This window comes from Eutrigla gurnardus, assembly GCF_963514095.1.
Source record: "Eutrigla gurnardus genome assembly, chromosome: 16".
In the NCBI taxonomy this organism is placed as follows: domain Eukaryota; kingdom Metazoa; phylum Chordata; class Actinopteri; order Perciformes; family Triglidae; genus Eutrigla; species Eutrigla gurnardus.
This window is the reverse complement of record NC_139927.1, coordinates 2,253,838-2,263,837: the sequence shown is the minus strand read 5'-3', so window position 1 is coordinate 2,263,837 and position 10,000 is coordinate 2,253,838. Positions and strand designations below refer to the sequence as shown.

General features: G+C 47.8%; 1 long non-coding RNA gene across 1 annotated transcript; it reads right to left on the bottom strand.

Moving 5' to 3' along the window:
- Nucleotides 1-1,742: 1,742 nt before the first annotated feature.
- On the bottom strand, nucleotides 1,743-7,374 carry LOC311027171. Its single transcript, XR_014598573.1, has 3 exons — nucleotides 5,926-7,374; nucleotides 2,736-4,183; nucleotides 1,743-2,648 (listed from the first exon to the last, which is right to left on the bottom strand). It is a non-coding gene; the product is annotated as an uncharacterized lncRNA (long non-coding RNA).
- Between the last annotated feature and the right edge of the window lie 2,626 nt (nucleotides 7,375-10,000).

Below are 10,000 nucleotides of genomic sequence, written 5' to 3'. Positions count from 1 at the left end.
TGGCTGCCAGGAAGTGTGTGTGTGTGTGTGTGTGTGTGTGTCTGTGTGTGTGTCTGTGTGTATGTGTGTGTATGTGTGTGTGTGTGTGATCCACATGGGTTCGCTGCTCTGGTTCCTTCAGGTATTTCTTATTTAACAGGAGAAAATATATCAAAAGCAGAAATCTGCTTAACTGGTTACTTATAGCGAGGATATTGTCTGAAGCGTGAATGTTCCTCACACAGACACAAGGGAAATGAACAGCAACCTGGCAGAGCAAAACACACATGCAATTTAAATTTTATATTGTTCAAGTCTTTTCAAGTTCTTTCCCAGAAAGCGAGCTGCCAGTCTGGCTGGATGATTGTTTCCTGTTGTTCTCCGTCTCTCTCTCAACCGGCCAGAAGTGAAATCAGGAGCTGCTGCGCTTTTTATCTGACAGCAGGAGGAACAGATGTTAGAGAAATAAGAAGGCACATTCATCATGTCGACCCTGCTGGTCTACAGGGAGAACTACATCATCCAGTCTGTGGTGGAGGACAGGAGGAGGGTTGGATAGAAGTCTATGAGAAAATGGTCCTACTTCTCTCTGCTGGCCACCAGGGGGCGACTCCTCTCTGGTTGTATAGAAGTCTATGAGAAAATGGTCCTACTTCTCTCTGCTGGCCACCAGGGGGCGACTCCTCTCTGGTTGTATAGAAGTCTATGAGAAAATGGTCCTACTTCTCTCTGCTGGCCACCAGGGGGCGACTCCTCTCTGGTTGAATAGAAGTCTATGAGAAAATGGTCCTACTTCTCTCTGCTGGCCACCAGGGGGCGACTCCTCTCTGGTTGTATAGAAGTCTATGAGAAAATGGTCCTACTTCTCTCTTGATGTATTATCTTAGTAAACATTGTAAACATGAGTTTATGGTCTCAATCTCGGGGGTTGGGGGGTGAAAGGTGAGACGTTCCAGGTTTCCTTGTCCTCCTCGGTACTACAAGCTGAACACAGAGAGACTGGAGTCCCTGAGCAGCAGAGGTCAGAGGTCAGAGGTGCGACGGCTGCTCTCCTCCGACTCGCTGACAGTTACGAGTCTCCCGAGTGACGGACGTGATGTTCGGGTCAACGAGGACGAAGCTTCCTGAAAGCTAATGTGGATTTAATGTCTCTGTGTGAACCTGAACCAGGTTCTCTGGTGGACCACTGTGTTTATGTTATTATAGTTATTAGGATTAAAAGAAAGACACGAAGACAATGAACAAAACAAACTAAAATATTTCACAATGTAATAGATTTATTTTACAATAAAACACCCAGAACATATCAGACCATATTCATTTAAACGATGTCACTGAAGTGAACTGAAGGAACCTGAAGTGTGCTCTGCCGCCCCCTGGTGGCTAGGAACATGGATATGCTTTCTTATGATGACATCACTGCACTGACAATGTGCTGATGCATCAACTGAAATGATGTGAAGGATGATGTTGCATTAAAGTTGTGTTTAACTGTAGTATTTATATATTATTGAAATGCTGTACTTGTACCTCAAACGCAAATGTGCAACTTAAATTAATTTTATTTTCATTTAAGTTGCACGTTTGCATTTGAATCTCCGTTTTGTTTTTTTCTGGTCAGAGAGTTTCCAGTTGGAGAGTTGACCCACTTCACCTCTGGGCGACCGCCTGGTCCACATGGACGCCATCTGGGCCCACTGATGTTCTCATGCATCACATAGATACAGTGTGTATATATATATATATATATATATATATATATATATATATATATATATATATTCTTTAACATTTAAACATAACATCAACTTCACGACGTGGCAACAGACAACACATGAAAACCACCTGCCGACCTTCCAACTGTCGGGCCGGATAACGGATTCTTCCCCTCAGATTGACCTTTGACCTCCCTGTTGAGGACGTCGGTGTACGATGGGAAGCTACAGCTGCATGCTGTAAAACCAAAACAAGGAGCTAAAAGACACTAACCCCCCCCCAACACTCCTCTTCTACAACCAAAGGTCGAGCGACCTGAACAGCAGGGGAGAGAGAGAGGAAGACTATTCAATAAAATCCACGTTGATTTATCATCAGATCATATCTCAGGACACTTTTACACTCCAACTATGAAGCTCACAACCCCCCCCCCCCCCCCCCCACCTGTTTAATAGGCCACGCCCACTTCCTGCTACTGTAACAAAGGCTCCTTCTGAGCCGGCGTCCACGATTAGAAACAGATCCAGGTGGCGACCCGCTGAACAAACAAAGAATCAGGGTCACGGCGGGGCCGACCTTTGACCCCCTCCGGCAAATAGGTTTAACATTTTCTCCAGGGAGGGGGGGTGCACCAGGGCTGTGAGCATGTGTTTTTGGGGGGCTGCTGTCAGGCCTCATTGAACTAAATTTACCCTCCGGTTCCAGCTCCTGTTAGCCTCGCTCTGATTGGCTGAGGAGGAACAGCGGCGTGTTTCATTAAGCTGCAGTAACGGGCGGTTTTATTTCCTGTTCACTCCTCTGTTCATCGACTCCAGCTTCACTTCCTCCCATTGTTCAGGTTCCCTCCACTTCTCTCACCACACCTGCACTTCATCACCAATCAGTCAGCCAGTGGATATACACACACCTGCTCACACACTTCCTGTCCGGTCCGCTCACAACGCCATGTTGAGCTTTCCCGTGTGTTGGTCTTTGATTTTCTCCTGGTTTGTGTTTGAGATCATCACAGTCATGAGGGAGGGCTCGTTAATGGAGAACACCTGAATCAGACAGGAGGCAACCTGCAGCTCTGAGCAGTGAAGCCGAAGCTGGAGTGCCTTAAAGCGGCCTTCTCTCTGCACTCTGAACACTTAGCTGTAACGCTGAACCTTGAATCATGAAGCTAACTTTGTTAGCAGCTTCACACCAGAATCCACACGGATCCAGATCCAGTACGGGTGCTGTGTCCCCTCTGGGTCTCCTCTCGTCTTCGGTTTTAAAATGTGCTGCAGCAAGGAATGCTGGGAGTTTGGATCCACAATAACATTCTTACTCCCTTTGAGTTATCTGTCAGTCGGGTCTGTGTTTTATTTTTAGATAGAATCATATTTCCATCAATTAACGGATCCTGTTAGTCCACGCCTCACTTTGTCTGCCAAAACCCACAAAACGCTGCCGTTCAAACCCATGTGGTTCCAGTTAATCCGGCTCCTTCAGCACGGAGTCTGAGTGTCGGCCTGTGATGTGAGAGTGGACGTCGGTCCGAGTCTTCAGGTCGAACCTTCGCCGTGGCGTCCGTGAGTGAACCAGCTGCATCACAGATGAACCACATTCGTAGAGGAGGAAATTGCTTACTGTCTCTGGCAGCAACCACGCAAATCTACATTTCTTTGTGGCGTCTTTAGAAGAGCGGTTTCCTTTGGGGCCACGATGATAGAATAGAATATTCTATTCTATGAGGAAACAATAGAACATGTCAGATCAAGGAAAAGCCCTTTTAAGGATCATAACTCTCCCTAATTCACAGGAATTTGTCTGAGAGGTTGGAACGGACCATTCTGCATTAGTTCAGGGGGGGGGGCACAGATGTGGACTTGTAGAAAAGTGAATCCCCCCCTGATCCCCCCGTCAGCTGACCACCAGGCTCTCGTAAACCGGGTCCAGACCCCCCAGACCACGCCTTTGATCACCTTGCACCTCGGAGAACTGAAACCACATTTATCACCACTTTGAGGGGGGGGCCCCATGCATTCCTCAGACTTCCACCATTAATGCTGCTCTTATTTTTGTTATCATTCAATGTGTTTGTGTTAACAGCACAGTTCCAGTTGTATTATTTTATAATAATAACTGCTTCATACGGCGGTGTGTCGGCTCATTGGAGGAGAAAAAACAAAAACCTTTTAACATATTCATCATTAACGTAACTTTATGAGTCGGCTCATTCCCATCCCACTGTTTTAGAGCTAAACAGGCTAAATATTTAACATGTATTTCACATGTTTAATGTTGCACAGCGATATATTTATGTGGAGGTTTATGAAGCACCATTAAGTGAGGAGTAAAGGTCCGACCCCCCCTCACTAAGACCCCCGTTGTGGGTCTCAGGTTTTCCTCTGCAGGTCCCTGAAGCTGTCCCCCGGCGGTGCAGTTAAGAAGGATGGAGGCAGTGTTCCTCCGTCAGGGCCTCCTGCTCTCCTCCTCCCTCTCTAAATCACAGCAGCAGGACCTGCAGGGGGCACACACACACACACACACACACACACACACACACACACACACACACACACACACACACACACTGAATCAGACATGTGTGGGGGGAATGTTTGACTGTTTACTGAAGCCCCTTAAACGGGCCTCAACCACTTTTCTAGAGTTTCATTCAGAGTTTCATAAGCCGATGCTGAAGGTCCTACTTCTCTCTGCTGGCCACCAGGGGGCGACTCCTCTCTGGTTGTATAGAAGTCTATGAGAAAATGGTCCTACTTCTCTCTGCTCGCCACCAGGGGGCGACTCCTCTCTGGTTGTATAGAAGTCTATGAGAAAATGGTCCTACTTCTCTCTGCTGGCCACCAGGGGGCGACTCCTCTCTGGTTGTATAGAAGTCTATGAGAAAATGGTCCTACTTCTCTCTGCTGGTCACCAGGGGGCGACTCCTCTCTGGTTGTATAGAAGTCTATGAGAAAATGGTCCTACTTCTCTCTGCTGGCCACCAGGGGGCGACTCCTCTCTGGTTGCATAGAAGTCTATGAGAAAATGGTCCTACTTCTCTCTGCTGGCCACCAGGGGGCGACTCCTCTCTGGTTGAATAGAAGTCTATGAGAAAATGGTCCTACTTCTCTCTGCTGGCCACCAGGGGGCGACTCCTCTCTGGTTGTATAGAAGTCTATGAGAAAATGGTCCTACTTCTCTCTTGATGTATTATCTCAGTAAACATTGTAAACATGAGTTTATGGTCTCAATCTCTAGTTTCAAGTCTTCTTCAGTCCAGCATGATGTTCATTTAGTACATGATGGTCCATTTAGAGTCCACCAGACCAGAAAGCAGGGGATGCTTTAGGGGGCGGGGCTTACCTGCTGATTGACAGGTCCATTTTATAGTCCAACAGACCAGATTTTCAAAACAGGCTCATTACTTTAGTTTTAATGCATTTGAGGGGAATTAACAGTTATTTTTCTTATTAATATGACGAGAGATTCAGTTAGTATTCCATCAACAAGCAGTACTTCTACTTGTGTGTACTACTTGTTTGTACGTTTGACACCTCTGCTTCCTTCAATGGCTGCAAACATTCCTAGAACCCTCAACCTAGGACGCCCAAAATACCGAACTGGAGGCTTTAAAACTGTAGTCCACAAAACAACCAGCGACGTCTCCATGACGACGTCCACCTCTTTATTACACTCTCTGGTTTCAGTTCAACTATTTGGCAATTTTAGAGACCACAACATTGTCTTTAATTTGAAGCCAGATACTTCGAGAGCCAGAAACCAGCATTTGAAAATAAATGTGATAATCCCCCCCCCCCCGAAATAATCCAAATGCTTCTGATAAGCCTTCCCATCTGGTTCCCTGTGCAGCCTAGGAGAACGCGGTCTGGATGGACCCGGGTCTGGTTTCAATCACCTTCAAAAACAGCTACCACTTCTCCCCTGAACCTCGCCGAGGCAGAGACGATAAGCCTTGCCGCTCTTGTTTTGAAAGGCTGATAATTCAATTTGGCCTCGCCGCCTCCTTTCAGCGTTAAACGTGTCGGATCGGACAATCAATTAGAAGGAGTGTGTGTGTGTGTGTGTGTGTGTGTGTGTGTGACAGTACAGCTTAGACTGTGTCATGTGAGCGATCCGCGTACAGACATGAAACGCCAGGTTAACGTGGATCTGGTCCAACATGCATCAGTGACTCAACCAGAGATTTATAAAACACAACAATAACATAAACATGTTTAAATTGCATTAATTACTCACAGACTGAAACACCAACAGCTGCTGAATGGATCACACTCATGGTCCCCAGAGGACCAATCCTAAAGGCTGGACGTGTACTTAAGACTTTTTTGGGGGGTTGCCTGAAATATCTCCACAGATATTTCATGGATTGCCATGAAAGTTGGTGCAGACATTCAAGGTCTCCGGATGACGTATTGTTCCGACAAAGTTTTCAATATACCACTACTATGTGTTTTTCCAGTATAAGGCACTTCAGCATGGGCTTCACTTTTTCAGTCCTGTGTGGGATGTGCACTGATCTGGTCTTGGGCATGACTTGGTCTCAGTTTCGGTGGTCTTGACTAAGGGGTGAATCAATGACTCATGTCAGCTGTGATCAGATCCCTGGACTTTGGGGCTCACTGGTGTCTGATTGATCGGTGTTTGATTAATTGGTGTTTGATTGATCGGCTGTGAGTCTCACTGGGATCGGTGTTCCTGTCTCAGGAAACATCAGACCTGTAAACATTGTAAAGTAACTGAAACACACTCCATCCGGGCTGACGTCGTCTGCTGCCGGACGGCAACGCGTGACAAAGTGACTTATTATTGGAGAACTACAACGATCATGTGACCACCGGCTGTTTGTCAAAGTGTCACCATGGCGACGCAGAGGAAGTGAGGATTGATTATACTGCACCAGGGGGAGGGGGTTATTGGGGGGCTGGGTGTGAAATGTGTGTGTGTGTGTGTGTGTGTGTGTGTGTTGCTGACCTACTCTTACTACTGTTGTGTGTGCGGTAAATTAACTTCTGTCTACTTCCATTTAGCATCAGGGACCAAACCTGACATGACGGCCCCTCGCTGCTGCTACTGATCCCAGACCAGCGGGACCTCCAGTTCCTGATCCCAGACCAGCGGGACTCCCTCCTCAGCCCAGCAGGGAGACACCGAGGCTGCTATCTGTTCAGTGGAGCGGACAGAAGAGCTTCTGTTCAGTTATCACTGCCACGTTTTCCAAATGAAGGGTATGACGGTCGGTCATTCAGAGTCCTGAAGTCGGACTCTGAAGGCCGGATAATTACATTTGTGTAACATGGTGGCCCACGAAGGAAAGAGCAGCAGGATCCGACATACGTACGTAAACGTTAACACGTACAACAGAGAACGGGATTCTCCGATAATATCAAGCTACTCGTTTGGTGATGATTCCTTTTTTAAAATATTGATAGCCTGTTGGTTCTGTACCTTTGACCTTTGACCTCATGGTGTGACACAGAATGAGTCCTCTCTCTGCTGTGAGGAGTTAATGATAAATAATAAGGCTCCACAGCAGCTTCTATTCCTGCGTAAACATCCCACTGTTGGTCGATGGTGGGTCAAGGTCACGTCAACAAGGTCACTGGATTCCTCTGCTAGTCACCTGCAGACCTGCTGCTCTGCAGGTCTGCATCTACGGGTCTGCTGGTCTGCAGGTCTGCAGGTCCGCTGGTCCACCTCCCAAAAGTGAAGCCAAAGCTGAAGTGCCTTTTACTGAAATAACACATAGTAGTGGTATTGAATAAAAGGTGTCCAATATAAAGTATCTAATATAAAGGCCACCTGAAAAAAAAGATCATAAATTAGTTTTCCAAATGAAACGGAGGCAAACAGAGTAAAGTACTGTCTCTCACACACACTCCCACACACACACACACACACACTCCCACACACACACACACACTCCCACACACACACACACACACACACACACACACTCCCACACACACACACACACACACACACACACACACACACACACACACACACACACACACACACACACTGCTGCCCCTGAAAAGGGAGATTCCCACCCTGGAATGAGAAAGCAGAGAGGTAACGTCAAAGGAATGTTTCATCATAACACCGTGGACGGCGGCGCTGCTGAATATTTCCCACAATCCACTGGGCTTAAAGAGAATGGAGCGGCTCGACAGCGATGGACGAGTTATGGCACAGAAGTTTATTAAAAAAAGGAAACGGTTCTGATTGTTTTGCAGGTGATGATGTCATGGCCTGGCAGCTTTTTGATAGGTGGAGAAGCTCTCTGGTCTCAGAGATGAGAGGAGACCTGGTTCAGACCAGCTCTCTGGTCTCAGAGATGAGAGGAGACCTGGTTCAGACCAGCTCTCTGGTCTCAGATGAGAGGAGACCTGGTTCAGACCAGCTCTCTGGTCTCAGATGAGAGGAGACCTGGTTCAGACCAGCTCTCTTGTCTCAGATGAGAGGAGACCTGGTTCAGACCAGCTCTCTGCCTATAGCACACAGACTTGTAGTCAAGCTGCTGGACTGAGATGAACGAGCTGGTCTTGGACGTATTTGGGCTCCTCTGAGATCTGGACTATAAATAACGCCTCCGTCCTCCTCCTCGTCTCTCCGGTCCAGTATAAACCGGGAGCAGCAGCTACACCTCCTCTGCTCCCTCATTCAAGGTGGTGGAGCTGGAAACACTGGCACGTTGTCCTCCAACACTGAGCCTTCAGAGTGTTGAGGGGACCATTCATCCCGTCTGCTCCTGTTTTCCTTTTCCATGAAACATCAGCTCCACCTTCCTCTCCATCCTGTCGGCCTCCTCCTCCTCCTGGACGCCGTCAGAGGGCCGTGGGCGGCGAGCGGCGGCCGGCCGCCGTATGAATGCCGGGCTTTGTATCCTGGCATGTGTGGAGCTGCCGTCACCTCAAGTCTCAGCGTTTAGGTGGAGCAGCGTTCAGGTGGAGGCGTGAGAGGAAAAACACAGCTCGTCTCAATGCTGCTGTTTAAATACCTCACTGCAGCTTAGATTTAACATGGAGGAGGAGGAGGAGGAGGAGGAGGAGGAGATGGTGATGTGGAGGAGAGGAGGAGGAGAGGAGGAGATGGTGATGTGGAGGAGAGGAGGAGATGGTGATGTGGAGGAGCAGGAGGAGGTGGAGGAGGAGCAGCGTATTCATGCGTCCGTGTTTCTAATCGATGAAGACAAAGAACCTTTTAGAGAAACAGACGTGTGTTGACTTTGGACGGAGTTTCATTGTTTTCACTGAACCTGCACACACACACACACTCTCACACACACACACACTCTCACACACACACACACACACACACACACACACACACACTCTCACACACACACACACACACACACACACACACACACACACACACACTCTCACACACACACACACACACACACACACACACACTCTCACACACACACACACACACACACACACACACACACACTCTCACACACACACACACTCTCACACACACACACACACACACACACACACACACTCTCACACACACAAACTCTCACACACACACACACACACACACACACACTCTCACACACACACACTCTCACACACACACACACACACTCACACACACACTCTCACACACACACACACACACACACTCACACACACTCTCACACACACACACACACACACACACTCACACACACTCACACACACACACACACACACACACACACACACACTCACACACACACACACTCTCACACACACACACACACACACACACTCTCACACACACTCTCACACACACACACACACACACACACACTCTCACACACACAAACTCTCACACACACACACACACACACACACACACACACACACACACACACTCACACACACACACACTCACACACACACACACACACTCTCACACACACACACACACACACACACACACACACACACACTCTCACACACACAAACTCTCACACACACACACACACACACACACACACACACACACACAGGCTGGTTCCTGGTCTTCGGTTCCTGGTCTCTGGTTCCTGCTGGTTCCTGGTCTTCGGTTCCTGGTCTCTGGTTCCTGGTCTCTGGTTCATGGATCCAGGTCTCATAGATCCAGTTGAGTGTTTGACCCCAGAAGACCTTGTTAGGAAGCAGGGCCACCGGTCCGGAGTCTGGATCATATTCTGACTTTAAAAAGGATTCATTATGAATGTTATTATGTTGCTGACGTCTGTTGACACGGAGATTATTGGATATTGAATGACATTATCATGTTAATCTTTCTCCTTCTTTATTTTCTTTCCTTC